This window comes from Mya arenaria, chromosome 12 (genome assembly GCF_026914265.1).
Source record: "Mya arenaria isolate MELC-2E11 chromosome 12, ASM2691426v1".
Taxonomy (NCBI): domain Eukaryota; kingdom Metazoa; phylum Mollusca; class Bivalvia; order Myida; family Myidae; genus Mya; species Mya arenaria.
Genome location: NC_069133.1, coordinates 59414268 through 59438216, shown reverse-complemented (window position 1 = coordinate 59438216; position 23949 = coordinate 59414268). Strand labels below are relative to the sequence as shown.

The 23949-nt window shown below is 34.4% G+C and overlaps 1 protein-coding gene, 1 long non-coding RNA gene and 2 other non-coding genes across 4 annotated transcripts in view; 1 reads left to right on the top strand and 3 right to left on the bottom strand.

Annotated features, from left to right (window-relative positions):
• The window catches only part of LOC128210214 (caspase-3-like), a 119194-nt gene that overhangs the window by 58424 nt on the left and 36821 nt on the right, over window positions 1–23949 (top strand). The gene's annotated exons all lie outside the window — the stretch shown is intronic.
• Trnal-uaa (transfer RNA leucine (anticodon UAA)) lies at window positions 1079–1160 on the bottom strand. The gene has a single exon. It is a non-coding gene; the product is annotated as a tRNA-Leu (tRNA).
• On the bottom strand, window positions 1309–1390 carry Trnal-caa (transfer RNA leucine (anticodon CAA)). The gene has a single exon. It is a non-coding gene; the product is annotated as a tRNA-Leu (tRNA).
• LOC128210216 (uncharacterized) lies at window positions 7645–12268 on the bottom strand. The gene is made up of 7 exons (XR_008257122.1): window positions 11923–12268; window positions 11519–11589; window positions 11039–11127; window positions 10527–10602; window positions 9297–9373; window positions 8949–9063; window positions 7645–7745 (listed from the first exon to the last, which is right to left on the bottom strand). It is a non-coding gene; the product is annotated as an uncharacterized LOC128210216 (long non-coding RNA).

Sequence of the window (23949 nt, the reverse complement as noted above, 5' to 3'; positions counted from 1 at the left end):
ATGACGAATGTGAAAATTGAGAATGAAAATTGAGAATGAAAATTGAGAATGAAAATTGAGAATGAAAATTGAGAATGAAAATTGAGAATGAAAATTGAGAATGAAAATTGAAAATCATCAGAGAAAAAAAATGAGCGTCTTGGTATCAGATACAAAAACAAAGTAATTTATTTCAAGTTTTTATTTTGTGAAACAAGATAATTGTCACAATCAATCGAAAACTTTCTTCAACCACGTCAGGGTTAGCCGGCCAAGATTGCAAGATTTTCAAATCGGTGGAAGAAACATGACAAACAATAGTTTCTCATTCGCACTTTTGGTGGCGTTCCATCAGCCTTACAATCATTACAGTACCACACATATCGAAAACAGTTTTGGCAGTAGCCAGCTGGAGGGAAAATGTTCAAAAGATCATGTCGTTGACAAGGTTCTAACGTAAAGACTCCAGCACAACACAATTGGCATTCCCAACAAAACCTTTTAAAATAATCATTGTACTGTAGTCCAGCAAACCCAACGATGTCAGTATATCGTTTTGCCATAGTTAGTGAAGTGTGAATAGTACAGTCACCGCTGTATGTTTTATATTGGTTTCAAATGCTCAAAAAGCATGTACATTATATCTCGAACTTGCATTCGTCAACTTTGCAAACCAACGTTAGAAATTTGAGCTAACTAGCGTATTGCGGCTGTCTACAGCATAACTGTGTAAATCAGAACTGGTAGTGTTTGAGTGATTAACACAGTTCACCTTTCTATGTAAATGAAATAAACAGAAAGCAAAAATACAAATAATTGATTACGGTTTACGGTTTAATTCATAAATTTGATATTTTCCGATAACAACAGTTCTACAAAAATAGCATTTACTAGTTTTGATTGAACATTCATGACAAGTCAAATGGCCACAAGGCGTAAACACAATACACTTTTTGTCCGTAACACAAATTTGACAAAGGTTTTTTTCATCGTTTTGTAGTTGCAACTCTTGTCGCGTTTCTTGTTTCATGCTGAGGTGATGCCAAATTACGAAATATCTTGGATACTAATCGCATGTCAGCCAAAATGCAAAATATATTAGTACGGGTGGGGTTCGAACCCACGCGGACATAGTCCATTGGAACTTAAGTCCAACGCCTTAACCACTCGGCCACCGTACTTGGTACAAATGAGCTGAGAAGTGAAGATTATAAGAGCTTGAAATTATAATGCAAAGGCCATACGATCTGCCAAATTGCTCATGGATTCCTTACAAAACTTTGCAGTTACTCTTAGTCGAATGGACAATTGCCTTAAATGCAAAAGTATTAGTACGGGTGGGGTTCGAACCCACGCGGACAATGTCCATTGGAACTTGAGTCCAACGCCTTAACCACTCGGCCACCGTACTTGGTGCAAATGAGCTGAGAAGTGAAGATTATAAGAGCTTGAAATTGTAATACAAAGGAAACATGAGTTTTTTCTTATGTTTGAAGATTTTGAAAAATATGAGATGAAAATTAAAAATTGCTTTCACGTGAAAGTGAAGTGAGCTTTGCAGTTTGAAGCATTTCAAAAGACGAAAGTCTTCATGATGCTTAAATTTTGTTTCACTCAATCGTTGCATAACTATTGAAAATTTCTCATATACAACTAATGCTTCTAATTTCAGTTTATGTTTTATTAAAAAATGTAAGCAGATAACAAAGTACAAACATGCATAGTATTCATAACATTGCAAACATATCAATATACATAATTATACACAATTGTTTTCATGAAATCAAACACAAGCAAATGTTTACAATTGTTATAATGTCAAACATTCAATGTGAAAAGTATTTTTGTCATGCAATGTGGTCACTCCCTGTTTTTCATCCAGACTTGTGACTGGCATTGGTCAGGTTACCCACGGCATCAGCGAGATCGGAAAATGGTAACTCTGAGCCAGAAACCTATTTTCCTAGTGTCATACACTACGCAAAATCAGCACCCATTAGAGGCCTTCCAGGCGACCTTCTACAATTTGTTACACCTATAATGTAGAGTGCTGGACTACTCGGGTGTAACAAACGGGGTATTGCTGACTCGTTGTAGGTACAACGCCGAACAAGTGATGTCTGATACAAGAAGGCCTGTACTGGGGCAAGAATCGAGTGCCTCAGCCGCATTGTCCGATCAAAGAAGGGATTTCTGCGATCAACTTCAAGTACCTCAACCACAAGCTAGGCTCGAAAACTCGTAGACTTATTTCTCTTTTGATCTAAGAGAAGGCTACAGAGTTCACTTTCAAACACACCTCTTAAGCACATAGAGGCATATTTGCTCGCTTTACTTGCAGGCAGGAAATGCTAACTTTAATCTCAGAAAGCATTTCCTTTTATGTATCGCAACTTATGAGCAAAGAAGCGATTGAATTTTGAATTTTGAAAAAAAACTGAGGCAGCGCTAAAGGCAACTACTCGACAGGGCACACTTAGGACTAGCGCCCCATTCGCTTCGTCCACTCTCTATGCATGCACTAGCGTACAGAAAAGGGGTACTCGTGAGCATAGAGGTTGCCACTCCCTATTTTTCATTGCCTGTAGCGCGACATGATGACCATGAGCGGTTCCTAGTATTGGTACTGTACATCACCTTACACCAATACTAAGCTGGTCTAACGACACCTCCATACTCATGGTAGCCTCTCAAATTTTACTTTTACCAAAATGTTTTTGCGAAGTTGACAAAATCATTGCATTGCATCCAAGACCGTAGCATATTGAGCAATGAGAAACAAATCTCGTCGAAGCTATACTTCTATGCTCATGCTACCAGACGCAAATAACAAATCACTTGCCAAAATCGCTTTTTGTATATGATCTAATGGCTATCACAGAGAATGATCGTATTCGTCAGGCGATGTCAAAGTGATCGACAACATGAGCTGGCCAGACTCAAGAGCGAAAAACTATGAGGTATCGCGACATACGGTTCTCATGTTCAAACCAGAAGGTCAAAAAACCTCTCAGATATTTTCTCTGTATCTCTGATGCACCAAGTTCATAGTGCGAGGAGAAATCTGAGAAGTTCAAACCCACTTTGGGCTCCCAGCAGACTAACAGCACTTCTGAGCTAAGAGCTTGCTACTGGAATGACGAATATTGAAAAATGTGGAGCTTATATACCCGATGGCCAAAATTAATGCGCATCGCATTATAATTGTGCATAAATGGTTAGGACTATTTTTTTTACCGTTTTTATTTATACGCTCATATGAAATAGTTCCAGAATTATCACTTGATTCCGCATTATTATTGTACAAATGGCTCGAGATTTTGAAATCTGTGAATGAAGTAGTTTTTCTATGAAGATTATGTGAAATTAGTTTCAGCAAAATATCATTTTTTTTTCAAGTTTCATGGACTTGGTGGAATTTGTGCATATGGCTTATGATTGTGAGATCTGTGAGATTTGCTGCAAATGTAGATTTGTTGAATTTGATCATTATGAAGATTTTATTTTTTTCATGAAATCTTGTGTGAACGCCAGTTTCAGTAAAATATCAATTTTTCATGTTTCATGGACTTGGTGTTTTTTGTGCATATAGCTTATGATTGTGAGATCTGTGAGATTTGCTGCAAATGTTGATTTGTTGAATTTGATCATTATGAAGATTTTATTTTTTTCATGAAATCTTGTGTGAACGCCAGCCTCCGAAAGATATCAATTTTTCATGTATCATGGACTTGATGCTGCATTTTTGTACATATAGCTTATGATTGTGAGATCTGTGAGATTTGCTGCAAATGTCGATTTGTTGAATTTGAACATTATGAAGATTTGATTTTTTTCATGAAATCTTGTGTGAACGCCAGTTTCAGTAAAATATCAATTTTTCATGTTTCATGGACTTGGTGTTTTTTTGTGCATATAGCTTATGATTGTGAGATTTGTAATTTTTTGAGATATTTGCATGAGCCTATAATTTTTTCAACATTATGAAGATTTGATTTTTTTCATGAAATCTTGTGTGAGCGCCAGTTTCAGTAAGATACCAATTTTTCATGTTTCATGAACTTAGCTGCATGTTTTGTGCATATGGCTTATGATTGTGAGATTTGTAATTTTTTGAGAGATTTGCATGAGCCTATAATTTTTTCAACATTATGAAGATTTGATTTTTTACATGAAAATCTTGTGTGAACGCCAGCCTCCGAAAGATATCAATTTTTCATGTATCATGGACTTGATGCTGCATTTTTGTGCATATAGCTTATGATTGTGAGATCTGTGAGATTTGCTGCAAATGTCGATTTGTTGAATTTGAACATTATGAAGATTTGATTTTTTTCATGAAATCTTGTGTGAACGCCAGTTTCAGTAAAATATCAATTTTTCATGTTTCATGGACTTGGTGTTTTTTGTGCATATAGCTTATGATTGTGAGATTTGTAATTTTTTGAGATATTTGCATGAGCCTATAATTTTTTTCAACATTATGAAGATTTGATTTTTTTCATGAAATCTTGTGTGAACGCCAGCCTCAGAAAGATATCAATTTTTCATGTTTCATGGACTTGATGCTGCATTTTTGTGCATATGGCTTATGATTGTGAAATTTGTAATTTTTGAGAGATTTGCAAGAGCCTATAATTTTTTGAAAGATTTGCATGAGCCTATAATTTTTTGAATAAATGAAGCCTATAATTTGTTTTTGAAATCTTGAGATATCTCGTTAATTTCTAGATTTTCAACAATATGAAGATTTGATTTTTTTCATGAGATCTTGTGTGAACGCCAGTTTCAGTAAAATATCAATCTTTCATGTTTCATCGACTTAGCTGCATTTTTTGTGCATATGGCTTATGATTGTGAGATTTGTAATTTTTGAGAGATTTGCATGAGCCTATAATTTTTTGAATAAATGAAACCTATAATTTTCAACACTATGAAGATTTGATTTTTTTTTCATGAGATCTTGTGTGAACGCCAGTTTCAGTAAGATATCAATTTTTTCAAGTTTCATGGACTTGGTGTTTTTGTGCATACAGCTTATGATTGTGAGATTTGTAATTTTTTGAGAGATTTGCATGAGCCTATATTTTCTTGAATAAATGAAGCCTATATTTTTTTGAATAAATGAAGCCTATAATTTGTTTTTGAAATCTTGAGATCTCTCGCTAATTTCTAGATTTTCAACATTATGAAGATTTGATTTTTTTCATGAGACCTTGTGTGAACGTCTCTGAAAGATATCAATTTTCATGTTTCATGGACTTGATGCTGCATTTTTGTGCATATGGCTTATGATTGTGAGATCTGTAATTTTTTGAGAGATTTGCATGAGCCTATGATTTTTTGAAAGATTTGCATGAGCCTATAATTTTTTGAATAAATGAAGCCTAGAATTTTTTGAATAAATGAAGCCTAGAATTTTTTTTTGAAATCTTGAGATCACGCGTTAATTTCTAGATTTTCAACAATATGAAGATTTTAATTTTTTTCTCATGAAAACTGGTGTGAACGCTAGTTTCAGAGCACAAATGTTGAAGGTTTTGAAATCTGAGTGTTTGAGTGAGTTTTATGAAGCCTATAATTTTTGAAGAATGTAGCCTATAGTTCGTTTTTTTGAAATCTTGAGATTCAACGTTAATTTCTAGATTTTCAAAATATTCGAATGTTCAGATCATAAAATTGTCATTCAGAGTTCTTGTGATGTATGATTGTTGATATCATGAAGATTTTAACTTTTTCGTGAAATCTTGTGTGAACGCCAGTGTCAGTAAATTATCAATTTTTCAGGTTTCATGGACGTGGGTCCACATTATTGAAATTTGTTATTTTTTTGAAGGAGTTGCATGAGCCTATAATTTTGAATAAATGGAGCCTATAATTTTTTTATGAAATCTTGAGATACCTCGTTAATTTCTAGATTATGAACATTATGAAGATTTGATTTTTTTTTCATGAAGTATTGTGTGAAATAAAGCCTATAGTTCGTTTTTTTTTTGAAATCTTGAGATCTCTCGTCAACTTCTAGATTTTCACAATTTTTCACAATTTTTCACAATTTTCGATGCATATTTTTTTGTTGAGAGCATGAAATTACAATTCAGAGTTGCATTATTTTTGTACATATGGCTTATGATCGTGAGATTTAACATGTTTGAAAATAAAAAAGAAGCTTTTTCATACAATCTCATGTTTGATTTTTTAAATTTCAACACAGCAGAATTTGTGAATTTGCTGTTCATGTTTTGCATTATTTTTGTACATCTGAGTATTTTTTTGAAAAATGAAAACTGTTGCAGATAAAATGTTGAAATGTTGAATGTTTGTGTGATATGTGTATTTCGAGCCATTTTTTGAAGTATAACGCCAGTGGCTGTTATCTTCAAGCATTAAAAGGGAAACCTAATTTTCATCGTAACCCTATTATGTGGTCCTAACCTAGTTTTATTTGTTCACAAATTTGAAAATAAAGGCAACGCCAAAGGCAGTTACTCGACAAGGCACACTTAGGAAGAAGCATCCGATTGCCTATATTTCCCCTCTCATTGTAAAGACTGTGTGGACTGTCGGACCACGGCGATACAAAGAGGTTGCCACTCCCTATTTTTCATTGCCTGTAGCGTGACATGGTGAACATGAGCGGTTCCTAGTATTGGCACTGTACACCACCTTACACCAATACTAAGCTGGTCTAACGACACCTCCATACTCATGCTAGCCTTTAAATTACTTTTGCCAAATCATTTTGCTGAACGAAAACATTGCCACATATCAATGTTCGGTCGTTCAAGAGGAATGTTTGTGATGAATGAAGTTTTGCACTTCGAAACCAAACTAAGAATGCAATGAGCCTAGTACATTTCACTTGTATTTCACAACGCATCTACATTCTAACATTTTTTTTTAAAAATTGCTTGATCTTGCAATATTGATTTCAATTCAAGCTGAACTTTAGACATTGACAAAACAACAGGCTTGCATCTTAAACCGCCGCATAAAGGACAGTGAGAAACGAATCTCGTCGACCCATGCTGGCACGAGCAAACAAATCATTTTGTCAACAGCATTTCACAAAAATGAAACATTTTGAAATGCAGTGCAAATTTTGCTCTTGTACACACTATCAAAATGTTTACCATCTTACCAAGTTATGTTCCAACCAATATCGTAATCAATATGACAAGACCAAAGCTTAATAAATTTATGAATTACAAGCAGCATTACTGCTAAAATTTTGTTCAATCACAAATGTTCCTCGGTTTCAGCCGTGACCAAGTCTGGCTGTTTCTCATAAAAAAATATAGTGAAAAACCGTTTGACTGTGGTTTCAATGAAAAAAATCGACAGACCAAAATGTAACCAATTTTATGAAAAAAATGTGTTATCTTTCGTGAACAATACTTTGGATGGCCAAAAAAAATAACAACAGTACTCACAATAGCAAACAAGACCCGCGTTACTGGGGTAAGCAAGACAGCACAAACATTAAAAGCAAACAGATAAATCAGTATTTCTCCATTTGATTTTTATTTTTTGAAATGATTTACTGTATGATAAATTTTCAATGTTCATGTAAAACACGAAATACAAGTGTTGGAGAATTACTGATAAACAAAAAGCAACGGTACAAAGCACATATAATACAAACAATATTTTAAAACGAACAAGTGTGGATAGGTATCTTTTTTCAAATAAACAATGACATTTCAAATAAATCGACGAATTCTGTCTGCTGTCTTCTGTCGGATCCCCTGTGTATGGCATCTCATCTGAAAAAATGAAATGAAACGTGTAAAAGACGAAACATTCTTACATACAATAGCACATTAATGTTTACTCTGGTAAATTTTGGTTTCATTTATAACATTGGATTTTTACAGAAATGATAAATGCTTAATTTCAAAACATATTAACCATTTTCTCAGTTTTGATTTACAAATGACAGAGCAGTACACTAACAACGTGCTTAAAATTATGATTTTTTTGACAACTTTTCAATTTTTTCAAAATTTTTGACTTTGGATTTTCACCATAGCGCATTCGTTTTTTAGCTATATACTTACCAAAGCGCATTTGCGTTTAAGCGATGTAGTTTTTTCACACTGAGTACCCCCCTTATGAAACTTTTTTTTACATTGAATTTAGAACGATTTATTTGAATCTCAAAATTAAGCACACAAAGTGACGATGTACAAATATTTTGGGATGACGAGATTTTGGCTCGCTCGCCCGACCAAACTAAAAGACTTATAGATATACTTTAAGTCTTTCAGTTGGGCTGGGCGAGGTAACCAAAAAGCTCGTCACCCTAAATTATTTGTACATCGTCACCTGGTTTGCTTAAATTTGTGAGTCGATTTGTCATAAAAAGAGTAAAATGTATGATAAGATGCTTAGCATCTTCAAATAATTTGACATTCATCTTTTGGTTTGACAAATAATAAAGTGAAATGTATGATAAACTGCTTAGCATCTGTAAATAATTTGACGTTCATCTTTTGGTTTGACAAATAATAGAGTGAAATGTTTGATAAATGCTCAGTGTCATGAATCGATTTGACACTTAGCATTTGGTTTGACAACTGAAAGAATTATTTATTTGCGATTGTGTACTAGAAGAATTTGCATTGTATGACTATTTCTAAATGTCATGAACAAATAATGTCATATGGTTTGACAAAAAAGTAGATTGAAATACCATTCATTTGTGATGTTTTACACTTGTGAAATGCAGATCGAATGCATTATTTTTGTGCATATTTAATATGTAACGCATACTTAATATCATTACAAAACTTGAAAACTACAGCAATTTATGATCTGTACAATGGAGAGACTTAATCGCAAAATTAAGAGAATTGCCATTCTTGAGGCTAGACTTGCTGTACTCAAAACAGAGTTACAGTCAGAACTGGAGCAGCTGAACAACTCCAATGACATGACAATGAACTATGGTTCAAAAACATTATCACCTGTACAAACTGAGGTTGAAGACTGGGGTGACTGCGTAAGGACTTCAGAAATCATCAGCGAGGAGGACTGGGAATCTGAAGCAAACAGGCAGCCCTTCACTCTTGGTGGGACATTCTGCAAAACGAGAAAATCTACAAACTGGGAAAACAGATGCCCTGTTTGTTTCTCAAAAAACTGTGGACATAAAGTGAACAGATGTTTGTTCAGAGAAGCCGCAACTCAGTGATTTAATATTCTACATTATTGTTGTATGTACCATATAATACTGGATGAACAAGTTCAAAAACTGTTTATCATATACTACTGGATAAACAAGTTAAAAAATAAATAAGCACTTTGTATTTTACCTCGTGTTGTTTTACTTCAATGTCCCGAAACCATTTAAACGAACAACTTCCACTGAGGTCAGACCAGCCATACAGAGCTGAAAAAACAAAACATTTCTGTTGAAAAATGAAAACATCAATGAGTAAAATAAGAACAATACTTGTTCAATTTGTTTGCCACCAAAAACATGAATCTTAAATGATCTTGTTTTCCCTGCCAGATGATATACAATAAAACTTAACAATATAAGCTTCAACTCACTAATTTTCATTTACTAAATATGAACACTGGCTAATTAACTTCTATTAAGTCTTTGACCACCAAAGAATATTTGCAGTGAGTTGTAAATGCTTAGTCTCAAAACATATTAACCATTCTCTCAGTTTTGATTTACAAATGACAGAGCAGTACACTAACAACGTGCTTAAAATTATGATTTTTTTGACAACTTTTCAATTTTTTCAAAATTTTTGACTTTGGATTTTCACCATAGCGCATTCGCTTTTTAGCTATATACCTACCAAAGCGCATTTGCGTTTAAGCGATGTAGATTTTTCACGCTGAGTACCCCCCTTATGAAACTTTTTTTTACATTGAATTTAGAACGATTTATTTGAATCTCAAAATTAAGCACACAAAGTGACGATGTACAAATATTTTGGGATGACGAGATTTTGGCTCGCTCGCCCGACCAAACTAAAAGACTTATAGATATACTTTAAGTCTTTCAGTTGGGCTGGGCGAGGTAACCAAAAAGCTCGTCACCCTAAATTATTTGTACATCGTCACCTGGTTTGCTTAAATTTGTGAGTCGATTTGTCATAATAAGAGTGAAATGTATGATAAACTGCTTAGCATCTTCAAATAATTTGACATTCATCTTTTGGTTTGACAAATAATAAAGTGAAATGTATGATAAACTGCTAAGCATGTGTAAATAATTAGACATTCATCTTTCGGTTTGACAAATAATATAGTGAAATGTATGACACATGCTAAATATCATGAATCGATTTGACACTTAGCATTTGGTTTGACAACTGAATGAGTGAAATGTATGACAAATGCTAAATGTCACGAATCTGACACATAGCTGTAATTTTGCTACCATAATGTGAAATAAGTTAAAAGAGCAAAATCAAATCATGTTGGTTCAGTGTTTCAGTATTTAAAGTACCAAGATGAGTTAACTTTACTGTTCATTGTAAATTTGAGATTTGTTTCTGATGAAATTTGGTGAAATTACTTACTTGTTATTGACAAAGCAGAACACACTGCATATTGGGTGAGCTTCAGGTTATATAGGCTAGGTTACTCCTCACAACTCTGAAACAAAACATTTTATTAACAAAACTGCACATATTGCTTGTTAGTTTTTTACTTTTTTCATTCCATTAAAAGCATGGCTAAGTGCACATTTCATCCACATCAACAATGTTGAAATAATCCTGAAAACAAAATACTTCCTACATACAAACAGAAACAGAAAAACTGTTCACATGCAGAAGGTATTATGTTCCCAACATTTCTTATCATTCACAACAGGAACAAAATTATGCATTTATGGCATTGGTAGATATCAAACACAAACTGAAAATTTATCTAATAGCAGTTCAATGTAATAAATCAAACACAGTGTCTGTTATTAGATAAATTATCAGTCTATAAAAATTATTCCAAGCATATTTCCAAACAGACTAAGCACTGAGATTATGATATGACAGTTCAATTCATGGAATTAATTTTCAGTGATTTTACTTACTTGTAAATGTACTTTCTTGGGTACTGCCTTCAACCATTTTGATCACCAGCTTTCTGACACACAGGACGACTGCATCTGAACTGCCGTCTCTGGTTTAAAAAAAATAATTTTCAACATATTTTTCAAACAAAGAAATAGAAGAAGATATTTATCAATCTTGCATGATTTGTCATTTCTTATTTCTGTCAGTTTGGTCCCTAAACAAAGTTAAAATCATTCAAAATGTGACATAAACAAGACAAGAGATATGAATTAACACTGCTTACTATGTTTTTCAACATATCTAGCCGAGAATTAAAGTTTCTAAAATCGGCTTCGAGAATGTTCGAAACATTCTAAAACGAGCTGGGAGCAATTTCTTTTGACATAAGTTTTTACGTAATTCAATGCACACATCGACAAAACTTGTTGGTAATATGATACATCATATATTTAGACACAATTTCTCATAAAACTTTTAAACATTCATGTCATACTTACCGCAGGAAAGCTGGAAATACGACCTTCACAATTTATTTTTCAAGATGGCCGACCAGCGCACAGCGAGAACTCTGCAATATGACGTCATACATATCACGTCATATCATTCCATGAATTGCATTATTTATTTATTTTTTAAACTTTTACGAAAATAAAGAAAATACACTCATTAAAAATAATTTAAAATTATCTTAATCATGTATTATGTATCGTTTTATGAAATTAAACAATAGGAAAAAAAAAGTTTGTTCATTTTCAGAAAAACGAAATCGAAAGTAGAAATATTTTCTGAAATTGGAAATGTTTAAAACCTCGTAAAATCATTTATATCTCTTGTATATGCATAAACCCGGCTTGATTCAATCGCGAACACATTATAGAAACTATAACTACCAAGGTCGTACCTTCAAACACAGAAAATATCCCAAATTTTACACACAAAGAGTATTGTTTACATGGTTCAACCGTATCCAAGTGAATACGACAGACAACACTTTCCCTTATAATAATCAGCTCAGTATAGCTTGTACCGAAAATCGTAACATTATTCTGTGATTGTTTTACTTTATTTCATGTTTTATTTTGCTTAAGTATCGTACTTTGTAGCATTTTACGATACATTCTGTGTATCTTTGAGGAGTTATGCATAGCGATTTGCACATATATATATGACCATATGACCATTACTCGTTTGATAACTATGTGCAAGCATAGTTGTTCTTGAAGCTTAAGTGATCCCAACTAGATTACTATAGATAAACACAATAAAACACGAACAGTTCATACATTTTATTTTGTTACTATTCATTGTCTGTTCATCACTCAATTTATTGTTAAAACTGTTTTGGCACAAATTGCCTCCCACGCCTGGCGAAGAACTGGCGAAGTGCTTCGTGATTCTCATTTTTCTCACTGTTGTCGCTGGTGCTGAGATCTTCAACACGCTTGTAACAGCACATTTTGTCAACACTCGACAAGTCTTCTTGCAGCAAACACATCAAACAGGGGTACAGTTCAGGGCACTGATGGCTTGGGGCTCTCTGTTCTGCTTTCTGTTCAGCCTCTCCGTTTTTGAAACAAATCAAACACGGATATAGTTTCGGACACGTGTGGATTTCAATTGCCATATTGATGTTTGCATTCAATTGCACACTGTCCATGTTTTTCTGTTTTGCATCAGACCTTCTGAGCAACTTCTTCAAACACGTTTTGATGATTTTCTTGATTCCCATAATTTGTATATATACTAGATCAGTAGGTTTTGACAAGTATGACATGAGAAGAAAAGATAAGTTTATATATGAACTATATTCGTTCCACTCATTGCATTATTTTAAGCCATGGACCATGCAATCTACAATGCTAGGTACAGTGCTTGCTACTATGTTACTATGCTTCTATTTTTCAATCGAGATAAAACAAACAATCAAATTGCATTTCAACGCATTTATTCAAAGTTAAAACATCAAAACAATTGTTTGAACCTTTTCATTCGGAAAGCACTTAATGAAGTATCATCATGTTTGAGCGGATTGAAAACTAATGTCAATTCTTGTTTTCGCTCACAAAAATACTTGGTTCAATTTCGTCAATTTTTACTTCCTCGTCTACGGTCTCAATGTCTTCAAAATTATCACTATCATAACAGTAACCGTCACAAACGCAGCAATTTCTCATATAACAAACTGCCCCGTCTGGGTTGTCATCTTGCATGGATTCGATTTCGCTCGATTTTTGTTCTTCAGCATCTCGCAAATAATCTTCTGCCATCTCCATCATTTTTTCATATTCATTGATATCATCCATGGGTTGCTGAGAAGAAGATTCGCTTTTTTGCTCGTTTTCACTGGTGTTCTCACAAGGCGTTGTTTGCTGTGTCGATGCTTGACTGGACATAATTGTTTGAGAATGTGTATGACAAGTAACAAATTTTCAGCCCTTATAATAAGAATAAAATAATTCACTAGTAAATCGCATTCCATGATATAAATCGAAAATAAAACTGACATTGAACTCGCTCACAATAGAAATATGACGGACATAAGCAACCTTAATTTACAAATTACCGGCTTCGTAGCGAGACTATGTATGGGTGATAACAAGCACGAGTCTACGTTCAAAGAAATCGTCTCGATACTTGACAATATCGAAAAAACATTTCTGCAAAACAAACTGGAAACGACCGAGTATCGCAAGAAATGTGGCGCACTACAGCAAAAGGTGTTCAGGTTGATCAGAGAGAACGATCGGTATAAGCAAACTCATGTGCACAACTCGAATACGGACGATAGTCAACTATTGCAGGACGAAGTTACACGCTTGACATTGAATCTGTCACAGCTGACTGCGGAAAACAATCAGCTTAAGCAAAATAACACGGCATTGGAAGACGAAGTTTTGCGCTTGAAATCTCAAACAGACAACCTGCAATCCTTAGACGAAGCTGCCTGTATGGAACTATTCAACGAAAACACTCAAGATTTTTCATGAATTACTTTACTTCTGCCACTTACAAGTGAATATTACGAAGTTCAATAAAAGCAATTTCAAAGCATTCGTTTTTTATGTTAATATTTTGTTATCCTAAGTCTTAGAAACGCAAATCTCAGTACGTTTTGCTTAAACTGTTCTCTTGCGCTTTGCTTGATTCTGGCCAGATAATCTTTTCCTTCTGAGTTACCCAATCTTTTGTAGTAACGTTTAATGTTTCTTCTATTCATTTTTCGTGCCGGGTGGTTTATCCAACAAGCGGGACAAAAGCCGTTGTATTTATCAAAACAGCTTGGACACGCGGAATGTTCGAATGCACATTGTTTCATAACGAGCAAGCGATAGTCAATGTTACTGTAGCCACCGCACCAATGACAAGCTCTGAAACGTTTTCCGAGTCTCTTATCATACGAAATACATTTTGAGTTTTTTTTACCGTTGTTGTGAGCCATACTTTATTTAAAAGGTTCAAAAATATTTCACTAATATAGTGTCAAGTCAATTTCATTCAGTTTATGTAATTCAAATGTTTTGACAACAGTAACATGGCAAGTCTTAACCGTTGGTGACACAATAAACTATTGTCTATATTTGCTGCGTTTACCACATTTACGAAAACACAAGACAAAGAATATTTCATTTTTTCATGTTTATTTTACAATTGAATCGTTATCTACAAAAACTTGAAACATCATAACACACTAAATGTCTCCAAAGTCCTGATACTCAGAGTCCCCAGGTTCATTGTTCATAAGTACGGTTTTATCGTTTCCCACATATAGCCTATGTGCTTCAACAGAAAATCGTCTAGAATCTCAGGTTCAGCATAATCGTTTGAACTGTGTCTCAGTGCTGTCCTCGCTTCTTCCGTCTCACAATACTTGATCTCTCTGTACATTTCAACGCACCTCCTGATCTGGTCTGCCTCATATTTTGACTCCTGAATATTGTATATTTGTTCAAGTATTTTCGCAACTTTATCATGATCCAAAGGGGAAGCCGGCGAAGAATTTTCAAGATCATCGCTAAAATTCCCATCCTCGATATCGTCATCATCTGAAAGGACAACAGCTGTAGCTTCATCTTTTCCTTCCCATGCCTTGAACCTCTTCCTTATCGGGCTAGCAGGTGGAGTAAGAACGTCTGCTTTTACTTTTACTGCGCTGAATTCTTTCTCATCCATGCTCACATCCATACAAGACTCTGCCGCATCTCGCAAATAGTCTTCTGCCATTGCTTGTAGTTTTTCGTCTTCAGTTGAGTAGTGCTGAGGAGATGATTTGCTTGACATGTTGTAGATTGTAGATTGTTTGTAACCAGTGCACAATTTGGAGACCTTATAATAGCAAAAAAATAATTCATCGATATTATTCATCGTCAAAACTTTCATATTGGTTTTATGTTCATTTATTTCAAATAGAAGCACATTGTAGCTTTTTGCATAAATATCAAACAAGATCCATACAGTCATTGTCCTTGTCAAACATACCAACTCTCATCGATTCGGTTTGCTGGGGGGAGGTATTGCTGTATTCTATTTTCTGTCTTTTTACAATGTTATCCATCTCACCATTTTCCACTTTTCTTTTCATTCCCGCATTGGAACTGGAATCGTTTAAATCCATCTGCGGTTTGAACATTTCATAATAATTCATGAACATTTCCTTATCCAACATATCAACACTCATCGATTCGGTTTGTTGCGGTAAGGTATTGCTGTTGTCTGATTTCTGTGTTTTTACGGTGTTAGCCAGCTCATCCATCTCACAGTTCATGGCATTGGAATCATTCAAATCCATCTTCTGTCTGTACAATTTACAGTCGTCGCACTGGCAGTTATCGATACAGTCATAATAATTCAATCTGAAAAGGATACAGTCATAATAATTCAATCTGAAAAACTTACAGTCGTCACACTGGCAGTTCTCAATACAATTGCTTGTCATTATGCGTTTTGTTTGACATTTGTTGATTTCAGCAAGATATATTCAAAACCGTGGCCCTAAAATAATGCATATCTCAACATCCAGTAGCGCTTAAACTGTTTTCTTGCGCTTTGCTTGATTCTAGTCAGATAATCTTTTCCTTCTGAGATACCCAATTTCTTGTAGTATCGTTTCCTTTCTTTAATGTGTTTTAACGCTACTGGATGGCTCAACCAACAAGCAGGACAAACGCCGTTGTATTTATCAAAACAGCTTGGACACGCGGAATGTTCGAGCGCACAGTTTTTCATGACGAGTAAGAGATAATCAATGTTACTGTAACCACCACACCACTCGCAACATCGAAAACGTTTTCCGAATCTCTTATCATACGAAATACTTGATATACATTTTGACATGTTTGACATATTTGGATCTGTATCGGCTGTATCGGTTGTCATATTTTCTTTGTATGTTTGTATGTTTGTATCTTTCACAAAGTGTTAAATGTTTTGTAGCCACCACAAATAATGGAATACAGAAAACGGGGGTGAAAATAAGGGGGGGGGATTTTCAACAAGGGGGGGGGGGCCTTTTCTATCAGCCTATTTCCCCAAGTCCATTCCATTTCCATTTTCATTTTTCAAACATCAAAACAAAACTTCCCAGTTTGCTCTGTGTAAACGCGCAGTTGACTGTGGTTTGGTCCCATCCGATGTAGCCATTTAATGTCATCACAATAGAGCCTGTACTCTGCCTGTGATTTTCTTCCGACATATGGAACAATTTGACAGGATGTTGGCACACACTCTGCAGCAAAACAGATGCCCACAAGGCAAAAGTACCATGTCTACGAGACCGTCAAAACAAATTTTGCACTGTCTTCGTTCATCAAGGTTTGTGTCTTGTTCATGGTTTTCAGATGGTCCGTGCTTTACATTCGTTTCGAGCAAAATGTTACAAATGTCATTGATTTCATAACTCTTTTCACTGCCGTATGTTCTGCGAAAGACCAGTTTGGCGTTACTAATTTCCTCGATGCGAAACCCAAATTCAAGTAGGATTTTGTCAATATTTTGTTGTTCTGAAATGCATACCAGAGGTACATTTCTTGTTTCAAATCCAGCAGCAAAGGGACATTCTGGGCTGAAACGATAATGAACATTTGGGATTCGGTCTTCTGGCTTCCAGTCAGAAAAACATTTTCGACAAAACACACACTGAACGCGATCCCCAGTGTGTTGGTAAATGAATCCATTTTTTGCCAACTCTTCTTGACTTATCACAGATTTCCAATCTCTATACGTTTCGAGTCGTGCTGACTCGCTGAAAAATTGTCTGTAAAAGGGATCAGGATCATATGCATCGTCATCTTCTTCGTTAATAAGATCTTCAGATTCCATGTTATGTGTTAACTTACAATTGGGGAAAAAACGTGCATGTTCATTTTCTGGGACTTCTCCTCGCTCCCACGAGTGTAAATGATTTCCGCAAAAATAACAAGTTACTTCATCACGAAAACCGGTAAAAAACAATCCTGCTTTTGCCAAGTCAACTGGATCAATGAAATCGATCGACCAAGCACTATATGTTGCTAATCGAGCAGTGAAATTATCATATTCTTGATGTTTTGGAATCGATACTTGTTTGAAAGAATACTCCATTGTAACAAATGATACGTTCTGTATATAGTGTTATTTTTCTCTCTTCATCATCTGATAATGAGACAAAACCGAAATATCAGGTTTATTGGTTTATTATGTTTGAAAATCACAAACAATGGAAAAACAACAGATTTGTGAATAATATCAAAGCCATGGAAATTTATCAGGGTATGAACCTCCTACTTTGCGTAGAGCAATGTGCTCTGCGAGTTGACTGATTGATTGAGGATAGTCAGGTTGTTCAGCCTTAAGCTTCCGTGATTCTTTATATGCTTTTTTCATATCGAGATATTGGTACAGATACTTCAATTGACACATACGATTGACAATCCATTCTGGAGTTTGTTCTTTGATTTCCCCTCTGATATACCTCTGACAGAGAGTACTGTCGTCTCGGAGCTCGAGGCCACTCTGAGATAAAAGATATCTCAGATGTGAATGTCTCTGTTCTTGTCTCTGTTGTGATTTAGCTTGGCGGATAGCGATGCGTTTTTCTCGTTTATGCTTTAATATTTTCAAGATCTCGGTCGGGTCATCAGAACCATATTTCTTACTCACTATTCCCTGTATATCATCTCGATTGTATAGTTTTTGTGTCGCGGACTTGACGAATGGTACTTTTAAAAGGTCTGTCACAGAAAGGAAAAAGTCTTGTTTAGCTTTGGTAGCACACACATATTTATCATCATCGAACTTAGGCTTCAACGATTTTACATTTGTTTTCACCTCGGACGTGCGAACTTCATTTTGTCTCTTTTCCCTTTGAGGTAATTTACTATTTTCAAATATCACTAATCCTCCATTGCTACAATGCATTTTGCTCTTCACTGGTGTTTCCTCCGCTGGTTCGATATGTGCTTTATCTCCTACATCTCTTTTGACGCCAGTGAAGGTTTTTCCGCTTCCCTGGTAGTAAATATAACCTCGTAACCGTACTTCATTATCTCCAATTACTTTGCAAATGATGATATATTTACATTTAATATCTTTTAGTTTTTTTAAATCATCTTCGTTGTAATCGTTCATTGTAAAGCAATATCCTCTTTTTTGTGTCATTCTGATTACAATTGACAATCAAAAGCAATTGCACTAGCCTTACATACCATTTCTGTTAAATACTTTTTGAAAAACAAACATAATTCATATCATAATTTATTTCACACCAATGTGACACTTTAGCATTTGTCATACATTTCACTCTATTATTTGACATTCCAAATGATGAATGTAAAATCGAATAATGACACTGAACATATATCATTTATTGCTCTTTATTTATTGTCTAACCAAATACTAAGTGACAAATCGATTCATGACACTGAGCATTTGTCATACATTTCACTCTATTATTTGTCAAACCAAAAGATGAACGTCAAATTATTTACAGATGCTAAGCAGTTTATCATACATTTCACTCTTATTATTTGTCAAACCAAAAGATGAATGTCAAATTATTTGAAGATGCTAAGCATCTTATCATACATTTTACTCTTTTTATGACAAATCGACTCACAAATTTAAGCAAACCAGGTGACGATGTACAAATAATTTAGGGTGACGAGCTTTTTGGTTACCTCGCCCAGCCCAACTGAAAGACATAAAGTATATCTATATGTCTTTTAGTTTGGTCGGGCGAGCGAGCCAAAATCTCGTCATCCCAAAATATTTGTACATCGTCACTTTGTGTGCTTAATTTTGAGATTCAAATAAATCGTTCTAAATTCAATGTAAAAAAAGTTTCATAAGGGGGGTACTCAGCGTGAAAAAACTACATCGCTTAAACGCAAATGCGCTTTGGTAAGTATATAGCTAAAAAACGAATGCGTTATGGTGAAAATCCAAAGTCAAAAATTTTGAAAAATTTGAAAAGTTGTCAAATAAATCATAATTTTAAGCACTGTGTTTGTGTTGTGCTCTATCATTTGTAAATCAAAACTGAGAGAATGGTTAATATGTTTTGAGACTAAGTATTTACAACACACTGCAAGTAAATCATCCAATATGAATAGAGTATTCGTCCATTTGTAGATCAACTTGAAAAAATGTCCAAATGTAAACCATCACAACTCATTGATGTTTCACTTTATTTTTTGTCATGCCAAATAGCCACAGATTGTCTCATAATTATCAATATGAAGATTTTATTTGTTTTCAAATCTTGTGTGAACGCCAGTTTCATGGACTTGACACAATGAGTAAAATCTTTGAAAATAAAAATGGAATATGAACATTTTACATTTCATGAAATTTTCATCTCCTAGAAAAAACATGCAAATTCTTCATAAAAACATCAAATGAATGAAAGCAATATGACGATTTAACTTGTTTTCAAATCTTGTGTGAACGCCAGTTTCATTGAATTGATACAATGAGTAAAATCCTTGAAATAAAAATTGAACATGAACATTTTATATTTCATGAAATTTTCATCTCCTAGAAAAAAACCAAAGGACTGAAAGCAATATGACGATTTTATTTGTTTTCAAATCTTGTGTGAACGCCAGTTTCGTTGACTTGACACAATGAGTAAAATCTTTGAGAATGTAAATTGAATATGAACATTTTGCATTTCATGAAATTTTCATCTCCTGGAAAAAACATGCAGATCATCAAGGTTTATTTGACAGAAAATAGAATGAGATACCATTCATTTGTGAAATTTAAGAAATCGTCGCGAATGAATAAATCATTTTTTCATTAGTAAAACGAATTGATGAATATCAAATCGATTCATGATACTGAGCATTTATCAAACAGTTCACTTTATTATTTGTCAAACCAAATGCTAAGTGTCAAATCGATTCATGACATTTAGCATTTCTCATACATTTCACTCTATTATTTGTCAAACCAAAAGATGAACGTCAAATTATTTGAAGATGCTAAGCAGTTTATCATACATTTCACTCTTATTATTTGTCAAACCAAAAGATGAATGTCAAATTATTTGAAGATGCTAAGCATCTTATCATACATTTTACTCTTTTTATGACAAATCGACTCACAAATTTAAGCAAACCAGGTGACGATGTACAAATAATTTAGGGTGACGAGCTTTTTGGTTACCTCGCCCAGCCCAACTGAAAGACATAAAGTATATCTATATGTCTTTTAGTTTGGTCGGGCGAGCGAGCCAAAATCTCGTCATCCCAAAATATTTGTACATCGTCACTTTGTGTGCTTAATTTTGAGATTCAAATAAATCGTTCTAAATTCAATGTAAAAAAAAGTTTCATAAGGGGGGTACTCAGCGTGAAAAAACTACATCGCTTAAACGCAAATGCGCTTTGGTAAGTATATAGCTAAAAAACGAATGCGCTATGGTGAAAATCCAAAGTCAAAAATTTTGAAAAATTTGAAAAGTTGTCAAATAAATCATAATTTTAAGCACTGTGTTTGTGTTGTGCTCTATCATTTGTAAATCAAAACTGAGAGAATGGTTAATATGTTTTGAGACTAAGTATTTACAACACACTGCAAGTAAATCATCCAATATGAATAGAGTATTCGTCCATTTGTAGATCAACTTGAAAAAATGTCCAAATGTAAACCATCACAACTCATTGATGTTTCACTTTATTTTTTGTCATGCCAAATAGCCACAGATTGTCTCATAATTATCAATATGAAGATTTTATTTGTTTTCAAATCTTGTGTGAACGCAAGTTTCATGGACTTGACACAATGAGTAAAATCTTTAAGAATGTAAATTGAATATGAACATTTTGCATTTCATGAAATTTTCATCTCCTGGAAAAAAACATGCAGATCATCAAGGTTTATTTGACAGAAAATAGAATGAGATACCATTCATTTGTGAAATTTAAGAAATCGTCTCGAATGAATAAATCATTTTTTCATTAGTAAAACGAATTGATGAATATCAAACCGATTCATGATACTGAGCATTTATCAAACAGTTCACTTTATTATTTGTCAAACCAAATGCTAAGTGTCAAATCGATTCATGACATTTAGCATTTCTCATACATTTCACTCTATTATTTGTCAAACCAAAAGATGAACGTCAAATTATTTGAAGATGCTAAGCAGTTTATCATACATTTCACTCTTATTATTTGTCAAACCAAAAGATGAATGTCAAATTATTTGAAGATGCTAAGCATCTTATCATACATTTTACTCTTTTTATGACAAATCGACTCACAAATTTAAGCAAACCAGGTGACGATGTACAAATAATTTAGGGTGACGAGCTTTTTGGTTACCTCGCCCAGCCCAACTGAAAGACATAAAGTATATCTATATGTCTTTTAGTTTGGTCGGGCGAGCGAGCCAAAATCTCGTCATCCCAAATATTTGTACATCGTCACTTTGTGTGCTTAATTTTGAGATTCAAATAAATCGTTCTAAATTCAATGTAAAAAAAGTTTCATAAGGGGGGTACTCAGCGTGAAAAAACTACATCGCTTAAACGCAAATGCGCTTTGGTAAGTATATAGCTAAAAAACGAATGCGCTATGGTGAAAATCCAAAGTCAAAAATTTTGAAAAAAATGAAAAGTTGTCAAATAAATCATAATTTTAAGCACTGTGTTTGTGTTGTGCTCTATCATTTGTAAATCAAAACTGAGAGAATGGTTAATATGTTTTGAGACTAAGCATTTACAACACACTGCATACACGATGTACAAACATTTTATTCATAAAAAAGTAAAACACATAATTCACCCAACAACTCCTCAGTCAAAAATGTAGCTTGAGTCCTTTGTAATTGATGTTACTATTGCAACAAAAACCATCCTTGCAGAAGCGGTTGGTCGTGTAGGTTTGTAGTCCATATTTTGATTGAAATAAAACACATAATTGGTGTTTCGAAGTATCAATGTAGCAATCTCGGTAAGTCCATGTATCATTTGCAATATCTTTTATAACTGTGTTCAATTCAGCACACTTTAGAAGTCTGTTTGATTGATCAGATCTATACAAATTATCTCTCTGAGATTTTATCGCAAGAAGTGCTTGTTCATGAATGTCCTGTATTCGTCGATCTAAAAAGTGTACCATATTTATAGGGTAGAGTTCACTTCCAAACCGCTGCAGTAAATGTTGGGCAATTTTCAATCTTGAGAAGACGCTGAATTTTGTAAGGAAGTCGAGTTTGATTACCGAATAATAGGCTGTGGCTGCCATGTCAGCTGTACATCTATCGGAAAAAAATATCTTGTTTGCGTATCCCTTATGTAAATGATCCCGCTCACTAACATATTCCTCAGCTAGGAGAAAATCTGAATCGTATCCATCGTTATGAAATTTGATTCTGACAATTTTCTGTGTCAACGCACTGTCAAGCGTAATTTCGATGGATTTCACATGTGTTGGTGTAAATTCTATGGGTACAAAGTGTTCCTGGCGCATTTCAACCAGAAATTCATATCGCATATCACCGTGTTCGTTTACGATATTGGCAATCTCAGAAGATTGAATTTCCTTAGGTAAGGTATAATCGCTAAATATGTGATATACCATATCTTCGATAGGAATGTGTCGTTCTTGATTAAAGTGTCTGGCTAACATAATGTCAATAAAAGTAACGATACAAAGTAATTCTGCAAGCATTTATTTTTTCAAAAATAATACAATAATCTTATCGAAATAGTAGCTCTGGGCAAGTTAATTCAATTGCCATAGCAAGAATGTCTACAGTTGATTTTCCGTCTAAGGATTCATCAAATAAGTCTAACCACCATTTGTTGTCATCATCCCGGTTACCACAATATTGTGTGTCATTGTCGTTTAAGTCATTTTCGGAATGTTCCACGCACTCCTTCTTTATGTGTGTGTGGTTCGCAGTATCCGACGAATACTCTGCTAACATCTGAATTACCGATTGTTCAAGAGGAATTTCTGTGTTTAGCGAGGTAGCGTTATTTAGCCATTTCTTCTCCTGGGTACCACAATCTTGTATGTCATTGTCATTTGAGTCATTTTCGCAATGTTCCACGCACTCCTTCTTTATGTTTGTTTTAGTCGCAGAATTCGACGAATCTTTGCTAACATCTCAATCACCGATTGTTCAACAGGAATTTCTGTTTCTAGCGTGATAGCATTTTTTCGCCATCTCTTTGGTAGTTTGGATTGATCTCGTGGCGCTTCCACATGCTTTCGTTTTCTGTTGGGTTTAGCATTCGATAATATTCCTTTGCCGTCATTTATAAGTTGCGTTTCCAGAGTAAGCGCATCTTGGAACTGTGCAAACATTGGGTGTAGTGCAAACAAACACTCAAGTGCTTGGCAAAGGTTTGAGTGAAGACATCCAAACAAAGGCTTCACAACCATGCCACTATTTTCTATAACCTGAAGGCGAATTCCTATCCGACTTAGTATTCCTA